The following is a 14,219-nucleotide window of genomic DNA, read 5'->3' on the forward strand; positions in this document are numbered from 1 at the left end:
CTATGCAGTAGCAGCCAAGGTAAAATTTTTAATGTATAAACCAAATGAAATAATTCCTTTGCTCAGATGTCCTTACAATTATTTTCTATCTTACTTAGAATAAAATTAATAAGCTTATCATAGCTTATAAGACAATGATTTGAATCTTTTCCTTAATCTTTTTGGTAATTATTATACCCAGCCACACTGATCTGTTTGTTGTTCTTTACACACGCTCAGGATAACCCATTTTCAGGCACTTTCCCTTACTTTTATGTCAGCCTGCAGCACTCTTCTCCCAGGTTCTTGTATGGCATATTTACTCCTTCACTTTGTCCATTTTTCCACTAAAATGGCCTCTTCTCAGAAAAGCCTTTCCTGGCCACCCAACCTAAACAAGCTACAATTCCTTGCTGCCAGGAATGAATGCCAACATAAGAAATATCCAAACCTGTAATGAATTTTTATAAGTGTTTATTTGAGCCAAACTGATGACACATGCTCAGAAGCAAGATCTCAAATGTTCAAAGAATAAGAGTTTTGCAGTTTTTTTATACATCTGTGATTAAAGAGGTAACTTGAGAAAAATTATATGAAGGTGAGGATTAGATTATGATCTTAAAGTCTTTATCTCCTTGGCACTCACTGTGAAAGAAATCAGTTACCAATTTGGCATTTTCTTGAATTGACCTTATCAATCTTGGCAATAGCATAAAGTGTCTCCTTTCAATAATGTTAGCTCATAAGTTCCTTTAACTAATTTAATGAACTGTGATCACAAAGAATATAAAAACAAAAATAATGGTGTTTGCCAGGAAACCTTAAAGAACCAAGAGGCTCTCTTGGGTTCCCCATAGCCTTGACTATTTTTTTAAATTTACAATCATTGTTTACCCAGACAATATACCCTAGAAGTTCATCACATATTCTATAATACATCCTGTGCACTATAATATAAAAAAAAAATCATTTGAAATGTTCAAGAGGCCCTTCTGAAAAACTGCAAAGTTATTCCTACATATATTGAAATTTTAACTCTTAAAACCTCAATTTCTAGTGAAAACTAAGAAGTCAAATTTATGAAGACATTTTATAACTTCTAGAAACATGTTTTATACATGTCAAAGTCATTAACATAGGTTTATTTTTTATAAAACCCAGGTAAACTATAAATATATATGTAATATCAACAACTATAAAAATATATGTAATATCAATAATTCAAAAAACATGTCTCTTCTATTTAAACCAACAAACTTACTAGTGATTAATCTTAGGTCATGTGAAGCTGAAAAGCATTTGAGTAAGTTTATTTCTGAGAATTTTAGAATATCCAAGTAATTTCTTTTAAAGTAATTTTAATAATACCATCTGGAGGTAGAAAATGATTTCATATTTACAACATACATATAGACACACATAGGCAGACACAAACAGAGGCCTGTTAGCCATGAAAAAAACTAATTAGTTTATTAAAGAACAGTTAAATCCAATTTTTTTTGGAGCATTTATAATTTATATCTGTCCTTGATAAGTCAAGTTCCAAATCATCATCCCCTTTTAAAAATAAAGACAGCTGTTTTTAATACTTCAAAGTATTGGGTTGGCACCTAAATGACATCATAGGTTGATCCATTTATTTAAATCCTCTTTCTGAAGCTTTGAGAGACCAATTAAATATGCTTTCCATTCATTCTGCCTAATTTTATAGCCAGCCTGTTCTAATTGTGTGCATAGACTAATTTAGAACTATTAAAGGGCTCTCATCTTGGCCATCTTCTTGCAGGAGTATCAATGGGATGCTGACTATCATGGAGCTTATTGGCCTTGGAGGCATGATTTCCAATGTTGATTTTAATTTTTCTTAGAGATCCATAGAGTCTAGACAAATTTCTAGGGAAAACCAGCTTTTATATTCATGTCTCCAGATGAGCCAAATGAGGTGAATATCTCTATAGAACTGCTTCATTTCCTAGAAGAAATTTTTCTTCAGGAAACCCCACAAAGATTCTTAGTCACTTAAGAATATTCAAGCAAGAGCTTACTGGATGCCTCCAGAATTACAACACTTTCCAAGTCAATGGCCCCTCTCTTGGAGTGAATTCATTCCAGGGAACCCTGCTCTTCACAAAGAACTCTTCCTAAGGCTCCTGCTGGCTTCTCCAGGATCAGTTGTGTCCACACTGGATGCCTCGTGGCATCCATCTCTGCCATTTTGGATTCAGGAATCTGCAACAGGTATTATTACCCCATTGGCTATTTGAGTTGGAGAAGCGAGTATCCTTTCTCTTTGGAGCTAAAGAAAATTCAATCTCTTCTTTAACCAACAAAGATTTTGTTTTGACTCTAAATAAGGAAACCAATAAAAAACTAAAATTAAAAGCAACTATCCATTTTTCTTCTTTCCTTAGGTTATCCCAATTCTATCCACCAGGATGATTTTCTAAGGACAGTTCAAATAAAGTCATGGCCTGCTAATTAAAGAAAGGAGGTCCAGGATTCTGAGAGAACATTCACTCAAGTTCACCCAGTGCAAAGCCGGGAGCCTGTGAGGAGCAATGTGTCCTTGCTGGTACCTAATACAATGTACCCAGGGTGGTCCTGGATGGGCTTCCTTGGAATGCTGCTGGCCAGGTCAAATAAATGTTGACATAAAAACAAATCTGTACAGAATTTTTATGATCTTATTTGTGCCAAACTAATAATATATGCTGAAAAGGAAGGTCTGAAATGCCTCAGGTAATAATACCTTTGCAATTTCTTTTACACATTTGGAATTAAGAAGGTAACATAAAGAAGATTACATGAAGCAGAGATTGGATTACAGGATAGTTAACAAGATTATATACTCTCTTGAGGGTGGTTACACTTCTCAGGGATCTGAAAAAGTGGCATTTCAATGTGTGTTAACCTAGATGCACAAGAAAAATGGACAGGGCTTGCTTAAGGTAAAAATAAACCTTTTACTAGAGAAATTCTATGCTTGGGGCATGACTACCCATCATGACCTGTCCAAGCAGTAATTTATGATCAGATCACTCTGTGAGGTTACTTTTGTTAAATTTATTACAGCACTCCTTTTTTCATTCACGTGACTATCCTTTTGTCCTTCTTTACTTTTGTTTTTCTTCAAACAGTTATCACTATCAAAATAACATTATATATTACTTATGTACTTTTAAAATTATTTATGTTCCTATTTGAATGTAAGTTCCTGACAGCAGAAACTTTGATTTGTTTACTGCTTGTTTGTTTTAGTGTTTTTTATTTCTTCTATTTAGTATTTATTATATATACAATTTTCTATTCCTTTTCATTTTGTTTCAGATAATGTTATATGATATAAGAACCATAAAACATCTAATGGAGAATGCCACTTAATGGAGAAATGGCATTGGTGGGCATTACTGTGTATAAAATGGTCAGGGAAAGAAAACTTGAGGATTAATTCTCACTTGAGTTAAGGCTTGTATGATAGAAAATAAACAAGCATGAATTAATGAACGAGAATCTGGAGAAAGAACATTGTAGACTAAAGGAATAGCCAGTGTAAAGATCCTAAGTGAAAATAAACCTGCTATGTTGGTAGTTACTGGACTAGTAAGTAAAGAGTTAGCCATAAGAGATGAGGTCATTCTTAATGGCATGGGGCAGCAAGGACAAGGAGGGGCTTACAGACCATCATGTATAAGTAGATTTTATTACAAGTGCAATGGGAATCCATTGGATAGATTTAATTAGAGGAAGGGCATGATCTGATTTTTATTTTTAAAAGATAACGTTAGCTGTTGTACAGAGATTTGGAAAAAGAGCAAGTGTAAACAAGGAGAGTAAATAGTGAGAAAAGATTGTTTCTGGATAGGAGTAGTTTCAGTGGTGATGAAAGAAATGTATAAATTCACATTCTATCCTGTAGGTAGGTAGAGATGACAAAACTTGTCAAGAGACACCAGTCTAGATGGCCCCAAAGGCTGATTTACTCTCCCCTTTCAGTAGTTTAGCAAAGAGCTGCCACAGCACCCTGCCACAGACAGGCTGATAATGTTCTCCTTTTCTAACAAGGCTGTCTCAACTAGGAGGTTCCCATTGTTACATCATCACTTACATGGTCCCTGTTTCTCTTTTTAAAAATTTTTATTTATAAATATTCCATTCCTATATCTACTTATGCATAGCCCAAGCTACATGTTAATGAGAGTTCGAGAGATCGTTTTTTACTTCTCTACTTCAAGATTTTCTCCATATAACGTTATTTTGCTTTGCACTCTGTGACACTAATAGAATATGTATATTTTGCCCCCTTTTGCATAAAAATGTACTGTCAAATTCAATGCTGAGAAAGGGGACTGAGGGAAAAATAGGGTTCAATACAGACTCACTGGCTTTCAGATTGAGCAACTGCATAGAGACGGTGTTATTTACTAGTTTGGGGAATGTATACTACTTTTGTTCATATGTGTTTTATGTGAGATGACCTTAGACATCTAAATGAAAATGTCTAAAAGAGATATCTAATTAGATAAGCCTGGATCCAAAAAAGATCACAGCTGGAATTATAAATTTGAGATATCCCCTTATTTTCTTCAGTAATCAGCATAAAGCAACAAAAAACAATCTAAACTGACCTTTTCTCTAGAAAAAGTCATAGAGAAAGTTGTCAAAGAGCTACCTCTCCATAACAAGAGTCTCAGCTCCAGATAATTTCAGGCTATTAAATATGATATATAGTCAGAAGATAATTACACCAAACCATTAAGGAATAAATAACTCCAATGATCCCTTGCCATAGAAGCCTCTGTCCCCACAAGTCTAAGACTCTCATCTCCATCAGCATCCCAGCTTGGGAAAATCCTTTCTACCCACCTCAGGCAGCATCATCAGTGATTAGTGGCAGTCCTAACAGCACCAGATAAACCAAGGAGATCCAAATAACACAGAAAATATGCTCTGAGAACTATACGATCACTGGAATTAGAGCCCACAGAAGTAGGCCAGGACCTGCATGCTAAACCTGAACTGGACAATTTTCTGCTAAAATAAAAGATTTATATAGGATCCAGAGTCTTCTAAAATAGTAAATAAAATGCCTGGGGTACAAATTAAAAATTGATAACAGAAGAACAACAGAAAAACCTCTAAAAATGTGAAAATTAAGCAATGCATGTCTAACAAATTCATGAGTCAAAGACAAAGTCTCAAAAGAAATGAAAGAATATATAGAAAAAATAAAAATGAATATACGATATATCATAATATGTGACAGCAGCTAAAGTAGTGTTAACAAAGTAATTTGTAGAACTAAATGCTTACATTAGAAAGGAAGAAATATCTCAATTGATAACATAAGTTTCTACTTCAAGAAACCAGAAAAGAAGAGCAAAACCCCAAAGCAAGCGGAAAGTAAGGAATAATAAAGATAAGAGCAGAAGTCAATGAAATTTAAAATAGGAAAATAATAGAGAAAATCAATGCAATAAATTTTAAAAAATAAACAAAATTGATGAATCTTTAGCAAGTCTGACAAAAGTTAAAAAGAGAGGAGATACAAGTTACCAATATCGGGAATGATATAGGGGTTATCACTACAGAATCTGCAGCTATTAAAAGAACAACATTAGACTTATAAAATCAAACTACCAAAACTAAACCAGATAATCTAAGTAATACTGTAACTATTAAATAGATAATAATTTGAGTAGTCATATAACTATTAAAGAAATTGAATTCACAATTTATAAACCCTGACAAAGAAATGCCCAGGTCCAGATGATTTCAATGGAGAATTCTACCAAACATTGAAAGGAAAGTTAACATTATGTTTACACAATCTCTTCCAAAAAAACAGAAGCTGAGAGAACACTTAGGAGCTCACTTTGTGGGTTGATAATTTACGAGGCCAATATTATCTTGTAACCTAAACTACAAAGAAAACTATAGATCAATATCTCTCACAAACTTAGATGCAAAAATTCTTTAAAAAAATTAACAAACCAAATCCAACAATGTATAAAAAGAATTACATACCATGACCAAATTGGGTTTATTCCAGTAATGCAAGGCTAGCTCAATAGTCACAAATCACATAATGTCATCCACCATATTAACAAGATAAAGATCATATATCAATTGACACAGAGAAACATTTGACATCCAACCTATTCACAACAAAAATTCTTAGCCAGTTAAGACTGAGAATTATCTTGATTGTGTAAAGAGCATATACAAAAGACCTCTAGATAGCATCATATTTAATGGTAAAAAGATATAAAGCAAGGGTGTCTGCTCTTATCACTCTTATTTAACATAGAATGAAAGTTCTAGCCACTGCAATAAATCAAAAAAGGAAATAAAACACATGTAGATCAGAAAGGAATAAATAAAATTGTCCCTATTTATGCAGATGATATAATTGTCTTTACAGAAAGACTCAGGTATCAACCCCCCCCATCCCCAACATAACCCAAGCCTCCTAGAACTAGTAAGTAAAATAAGCAAGGCCACAACATAGCATATAAACACATACAAATCAATCACATTTTTATATACTAACAGTGAACATGAGGAAAACAAGATTAAAGGCACAATACCATTTACAATTTCTCCAAAGAAAATGAAATAATTAGCAACAAACTTAACAAAATATGTATAAGATTTGTATGTTGAAATTACAAAATGCTAATAAAAATTTTAAAAAGACTTAAACACATTGAAGGATATATTGTGTTTATGGATTGGAAGACAACATGGTAAAGATGTTGCTTCTCTTTAAATTGATCTAAAGATTTAATGCTATTTCTATAAAATTGCAGTAAGGTGTTTTTGTAGACATAGACAAGCTTATTTAGGACTTAGAATAACTAAAACAATCCTATCGAAGAATAATAAAGTGACAGGATTCACTCTATCCAATATTAAGACTTTCTATACAGCTACATTAATCAGGACAGTGTAGTATTTGAGGATCAATGGATGCATAAATTACCGGAAATTGAGCCACAGAAATATGTTCAACTGACTTTTGACAAATGTGCAAATGCATTTCAATGAAGGATGATAGTCTATTAGACAGATTGGGCTGGAGCAATTGGATATCTATAAGCAAAAATTTAAAACTTGACCAAAACCTCACACTTTATGCAAAATGAAATAAAATGGATCATGAACTTAAATGTAAAACATAAAACTATAAAACTTTTTAAAAATTATAGAAAATTGTAAAATTTTTCAATTCAAAGGAGACTTGAACAAATGGAAAATGACAATGTTTTTGGACAGACTCAAGATCATCAAGAAGTCAAGTTTCTATAAATTAATTTACAAATACAATAGGATTCTAACAAAACAATGCCAGAATTTGGTTTGCTTGTAGGTGTGTGTTAACCTAAAAATAAAAAGGCAAAATGAGAAATAGCATTTATTTGATATCAAAGATATTACAATTCTAGCATCCCAGATTCAGACAGAAACCCAAATAGTGTCCAGATTACAGGGTGAAAGCAAGGAATTTTTATGAAAAAAAGGAAGGAATAATTCCATGAAAATAAGAAAGAAGTTCTATTGATGTTATAAAGCTGAGTTACTCTTTAACTCTATATGATTGGTATGAATTCTATCTTCACATAAAAGAATTCATAATCTTAGGTGCTTGTGGTCAGGATGTCTGCTGTTCTGCTGACTTCACAAATAGTAGTAAAACAATGTTGGCTTGGCCAAGTCCAAAGGTTGTTTTGCCAACAAGGGTTGAAGGAGCAAGACATGTAAGGAAGTTTCTATGGTAGAGTGGCTCTGACTTTTTTGAAATGGCTCCACTTATGTCAACTTTACATGTGTAACTGTTGATTATGTGTGTGTGCTTTGGGTATAAATTAAACAATTAAACAAGCTGCTTCTAAAATTTATATGAAAAATTTAAACAAGAAAAACACCCCCCAAAAGATTCTGAAAGAAAAATGGCAGTCAATTAGCCCTATTAGATAATAAGATATAAGAAAACACCATGACAATCAATGTTATTGACACATGGATTAAACAGATAAATGTAACAAAATAAAAATTCTACATTGTTTTCACACTGAACTTTGTTTCAGAGGAATTTGATTTGCTGCAGGGAATAGTAAGCCAAAATAATCCAGAATAAAAAGAAGTCAATTGGATTTCAAAAATATTGTTTTAAACTAATAACTAAAACATTTGTCTTAAAAGCTGAAAAAAAATTTAACTTTAGCAAACTTTTCTAGAGAGGAAAACCTAATTTAGTTTATAAAGAATGATTTTGAATAACAAAAGCCTAAGTACAAAAGTATTTTGTATATGATATGTATAATGTAAACTATAGAGTTTGTAAGACTTCAGATTTTCTGCCAAAATAAAATAAAGGCATCCAGCTTTGCGGAGAAGACAACACTGTAGTTAGTGGGATATTGAGAAAGGCCCAGTGCAGCACCCACCGGCTAAATGCTTGTGTAAGAAAGGAGGGAGGGATCTGATAAAAGTTCAAGGGGTGTATGCCCCTTGCTTCCCAGAGAAGCCTCTTAGAAAAGGCCTAAATCCTGTTGGAGCAGAAATGAGTGAGCAGAGAATCTAGGTACATGGCTTGGTGACACTTCACTGAGTCACATTCACTCCATTACACGGTCAAGGGTGCAGCGGAATGTTTAGGCAACCTCGAGAAGTAGCTGAAAGAGGGCCAGTGGACCTAGAGTAGTCACAAGGAAGATAAAGTGGAGGGACAATATTAATCAAAGAACTGACAAGATCAGAGTCGTCTCAATGGACCAACAAGGTTGGCCATGGGGAGTCGAATATCTCCATAGAATCCAACATGGGCAAGTGGAAGTGACCATGAATCAAGTTTCTCTTCCTTCATGCTAAGAAAACTAGAGCCTTGACCAGAACTTGATTCACCCCTAGGATATTCAAGTAGAAGGGAGAGGAGCAGGACCTTGAATTTCCTTGTCTTTACTCATAAAATGACTTAATCACTAAATAGCATGAGTTTAAATGAAAAAAATTAGATGATGAACTTTTCCTCCATCAGACAGATTGAGAGCTCAGAATTACAAAGTAGATTGAATTGCAGAAATTTTAAGGTTAGCTTTTTTTGTGCATACATATATAGTCTATAAAATTCAAAATCACTTTAGATATTTTATTTAATAATTACATATTTCAGAAAATTTTACAACTATGTAGTCATGTATTTCTTTTTCATCTTTTTGCAAATAGCTCAGTACATTAACTTTGATTTACTCAGAAACTGTAACTTTTAATCATTATAGTTTTATTCAACACCTATATTGTCTCACAAATTGAGTTTAAAGTTCACTCTGATTCTTTTTTATAGTTTTGAGATGAGGGACAGTAAATAGTCTTTTATTATTCCATTTCTAATTAAGTCAATTTAATCTTATGAAGGTGTTTTCACAACCAAATTCATTACTATTGACTTTTCCAGCTTTTCAGGAGTAATGAAATTATCTAATTTATCAGAAAGGTATTATGCTGACTCTTTTTCATATTTCCATTTAATTCTTTCCTTGTCTTTGTGACTTGGCTTCCAAAGGACAGGAGAGGACCCGCTTTGAGAAACCTTTCCAAAATTTTTTTGGCTCCTCTTGACCCTCTCCCTTCTTTCTGTCTTCTTCTACTCTCCTTCCACTAGAAGCTGCCGTTTAGATCTGCTTCTGATTTTTTTTTCCTTTAGACAATTTCATAGCTTTCTTTTAGCAATCTACTCCCTGAGCCATTTGTCTTCTCTTCCTCAGAACTGTTGTTTATCCTGGCTACGAGGGAGATATTTCTTTCAGCCTCAGCAGGACTTCTTCATACAAGAAGTGAAGATTCAGTCAGAAGCGAAGATTCAGACCCAGTCAGGTGAGCTCCGTTAATGGGCCCAGAACTTCAGGACTGTCATATGTGGTTAAGAACTTTCTACTTAATTTCCCTTCTCCCTACCTTGCATTCCCTAATCCCCTTTTCTTTGGAGTCTCACATGTGAGTGACAGGAAACTTTCAGTGGGTTGCTTGAAAATATTCTCTCTAGAAGGTTTTTAGATCATTCCAATCCCATTTTCTAAAAGATATCTATACTTTTGCTTTGCTTATCTTATTAAAACACAAAGTAGTTAGATTTATGCACAATATTCTTTCTAGCACTACCCGTTCAACGATCTGATTTATAAAAAGAACATTCAGTCGAATTGTGATTTTAATGTGGCTTATATTTCACCCAAAGTGGACCAGTCACTTTAAATTTAAGCTTCAGATGAATGTCAGACCATCATGCTCTGACCTTGTAATCATCTTCTGGAATAGGGCAAATGGATGTCTGTTTACAGATCTGTATTTTGTTAACAAAGAGATGGAGGAAGTGACAATTAATTACTAGAGGGTAGTCCCCAGCTCTACTTTTGCTCTGGCCTTGTCTGTGATGTATGAGACTTCACCAATCACTCGAAACCCTGGATCTATAAGTTTGCCTAAAGCTTCCATCTGGAAGACACACATGCCTATTTGGTTAGCAATTTCATCTTAGGAAAAAAATTTCTACTCACTACTCTCCACAGAGTATCCTGGGCTCCTTTGTTTCTCAGACTATACACAGCAAGGTTCAGTAAAGGTGTTTTGACAGGGTAGGTCACTGAGATTAATTGATCTTTATCCTTGATGTTCTCTGACTTGGGCTTGAAGTAGACAATAGAGGCACAACTGTAGTGGACAATGACCACAGTGAGGTGAGAGGCACAGGTGGTAAGGGCTTCTTCTGGCCTTCAGCTGAAGCTATCTTGAGAATGGTGGAAATAATGAGGACATAGGAGATGAAGAGGATGGTGGCCAAGAGGCTGATAATTAGGGTCAGGATATAATTGATGATTGGGGTAGCACCAGCTAGGTCCAACACAGGTCAAACATCACAGAAGAAATGCTCAATGTGTTGCAAAAGAACAGTCTGACATGAACACAGCCTGAACCACTGAGAACAAGAATCCTATGGAACAGCATGGCACAGCCCCTCCTATTCATGATGATTGAGTAATGAAGTGGATTGCAGATGGCCACATAGTGATCATACCCCATTACTGCTAGCAGGAGGCAGTTAGTGATGGCATAATCAAGGAAGAAAAAGAGCTGAGCCCCACAGCCCTCCAGGGATATAGATTGTCTCTAGCTTATGAGGCTGGAAAGCATGCATGGGATAATGACTGGGTAGTACAAAGTCTCTGATGTGGAGAAGACACTTAGAAAGAAGTATATGGGGTTGTGGAGATAATGGTGAATATGAATTATAGTCACAATGATGACATTGCCAGCCAGAGTTAGGATGTGCAGGGCAAGAAACACCACAAAAGGTGTGAATTGATGTTCCTGGAAGTTGGAGAAACTTTGGAAAACAAACTCTCTTTCTTTTGTGGGGCTAGCTATCTTCAATGAATATTTCAGGGCTGAAAAAATAAAAGAAGGTCAACACCATCTCTTGGCAACAGAGATTGACTTGACCTATGGTGAGCACACTGTTCAGAGCAAAGATTCAATACCACAAAGACCCAGTTCAAAACTCCATGTTTCAATTGTCTTTTCCAGGGACATAGAAGACTAGGTCCTAGAACTGGAAGTAAAGATACAGGAAATTTTGGCAACATTATCTAAAAGTTTGTGGTAAATCATCCTTTTCAAGTATACCTGGGTCATTAAAAAAAAAATGACCTATGTCTGGACCCTGAAGTTGGTCTCAAAAATTCTTAAAATAGGATTTTCTTAAAATGTAGACTACATTCTCAGGCCACAGTATGATTAAGTTGGAAATTGTCACCAAAAATGATAACTTGAAAAATTTCAAATGTTTAATAATCTAACCGATGTTTCAAAGAGGAACTTATAATGGAAATTAAGAAATATTTAGAATGAAACAGTAATAAAAGAATCATATACTAAAACATGCATAATGCATTTAGAATATTATTAGAAGTTTATCATTTCAAATGCTTGTTTGTTATTTTAAAAAAGGAGGTTGAGAAGTAATTAGTTGAGCATGTATCTTAAAAAGTTATCAAAATAATTATAAAAAAGAAAGAAGAAAAAACAATAATGATATATAAAAGAAAGATAACGATAGAGCAGATCCACAAAGGTAAAGTTTATAAACTTTTAGGTAAACTGCTCATTATACTGACCAAGAAAATCAACTAAAGGCATAAATAAATTCTATTATGAATTAATAAAAAAATACAATTTCAGAGGTTTCACACACAAAAAGATAAAAAGTAATGTTATGAACAATTTTATCTCAATATATTTTTAAACTTCTATGAAATGTATACATTTCTTGAAAAAAATTACTTACCAATATTGAATGAGGAGAAAACCTGGAAACTATTTTAAGAAATAAAGACTACATATAAACTTCCAGGCCAAGAAAAATTTACTAATAAGTCCTATTAAACATTCAAGGATAAATTAATTTTAATCTTATGCAAACTATTTTAGGTGATAGAAAAAAAAGAACTACATTTCACCTCATTTTATGAAGCTGGCATTATCTTAATACCGAAGTTAACAGTACAGTCTCACTCAGGCATAAACGTAAAATTCTTAAGCAAAATGTCATAAAACCAAATCCAGCAATGTATAAAATGGTTACATGACCAAGTTGGTATTATTTCAGAATGTAAAGTTTGTTTAACTTTAAAACAGTCTAATCATATACTTCAAATAAATTTATTGAAGGAAAAAAAAACATATTTCAATAGCTGCCAAAAGCATTTTTAAAATTCAATGTCTACTTATGAGAAAAATCTTTAGTAAACTAAGAATAAAAGTGGGTTTTTGTTTGTTTGTTTGTTTTTTAAGCTGATAAAGCATGTGTATAACTCTTCTACAGTCAACATATACTTAGAGGTGAAATACTAAGGAATTCTCTTTAAGGTTAGGAACAAGTTAAAGGTGTCTGTGTATTCATTTCTCTCCAAAATTAGATTGGATATATTCTAGTCAGCCCAGTAGAACAAGATAAATAAATTAGAAATATAAGGATTGAGAAGGAAGAAATATTCTTTACAGATGATGTGATGTGATTCTGTATGTAGAAAATCTAAAAGAAACTATTGATGAATTATTAGAATTACTAAAAGAGTTAAACAAGCTTTCTGGTCCAAAATTTATATGTAAATATTCATCACATTTCTGTACTTCAACGTACTGATAGCAAATTAAATTTAAAGGGGCTATCATTTATAATAGTTTAAAAATATAAAGTACCTAGGAATATAGAGCTTTATCAAAAAATTATAAAACTTTAATGAAGAAAACTAAAGAAGACTGAAATAAATAGAGAACTATACCATGCTTATGAGCTGGAAGATGTAATATTCTTAAGATTTCAATTAATCTAAAATTCTATGACCCAGGACAATCTATTAATTCAGGACAATTCAATCAGAATCCCAAATGGGTTGGTTTTGCCTGGTTGTATGTTGGATTGACAACAAATTCTAAAATTTATATGGAAGTACAAAGATCCAAGAGAAGAAAAAAAATACTATTGAAGAAAACAACATGAGGGGATTTACCATTCAAATATCATTACTTATTACAAAGCTATAGTAGTTAAGGTGTGGTGTTGGAACAGAGATAAACAATCATACTAGTAGAAGAAAATGAAGTTCCGAAATATGAAGAAAACTCTTCACAAAGGAACTGACATTTCAGATTGGTGGAAAACAAAGAATAGTCAATTAATGGTCCTGGAATGGTTAGTTATCCTTATGGGAAAAAATGAAATTGAGTAGCTTGCACCATAAAAAAAAAATCAATTTCAAATGTATTAAAATCCTAATAGAAGGAAAAAAACAACAAACAAATCATCCTATGAAGTGTTTAGAAGATAATACATGATAATATTTTTGACATTTGGGGTAGTAAAAGATAGAAAATGTAAAAGAAAATAATTATAAATTTTATTACATAAAAATTAACTTCTATTTTTTAAAATAAATCACAAAAAAGAAAAAAGGCAAAAACAATAAAAAGATATTTACAACAAAAATATAGGTACAATGCTAATACCTAGAATATCTAAAGCTTCTAACAATAAAAACTAAAACTAAAAAAGATCAGCTTAATGTAATGATGGATAAAAAAATGAATAGGAATTTTAGATGAGAGGAAATATAAATGTGATATGAACAGATTTTTAATATCATGAGTAGCCAGGGGAAAATAAGACCACAGACCACAAATTAAGA

General features: G+C 33.1%; 1 protein-coding gene across 1 annotated transcript in view; it reads left to right on the forward strand.

Moving 5' to 3' along the window:
- Positions 1-14,219, forward strand: part of LOC120584304 (olfactory receptor 10J3-like) — a 168,134-nt gene that overhangs the window by 133,678 nt on the left and 20,237 nt on the right.

The sequence above is a fragment of the Pteropus medius genome, unplaced genomic scaffold (genome assembly GCF_902729225.1).
Source record: "Pteropus medius unplaced genomic scaffold, Ma_sr-lr_union100, whole genome shotgun sequence".
In the NCBI taxonomy this organism is placed as follows: Eukaryota; Metazoa; Chordata; class Mammalia; order Chiroptera; family Pteropodidae; genus Pteropus; species Pteropus medius.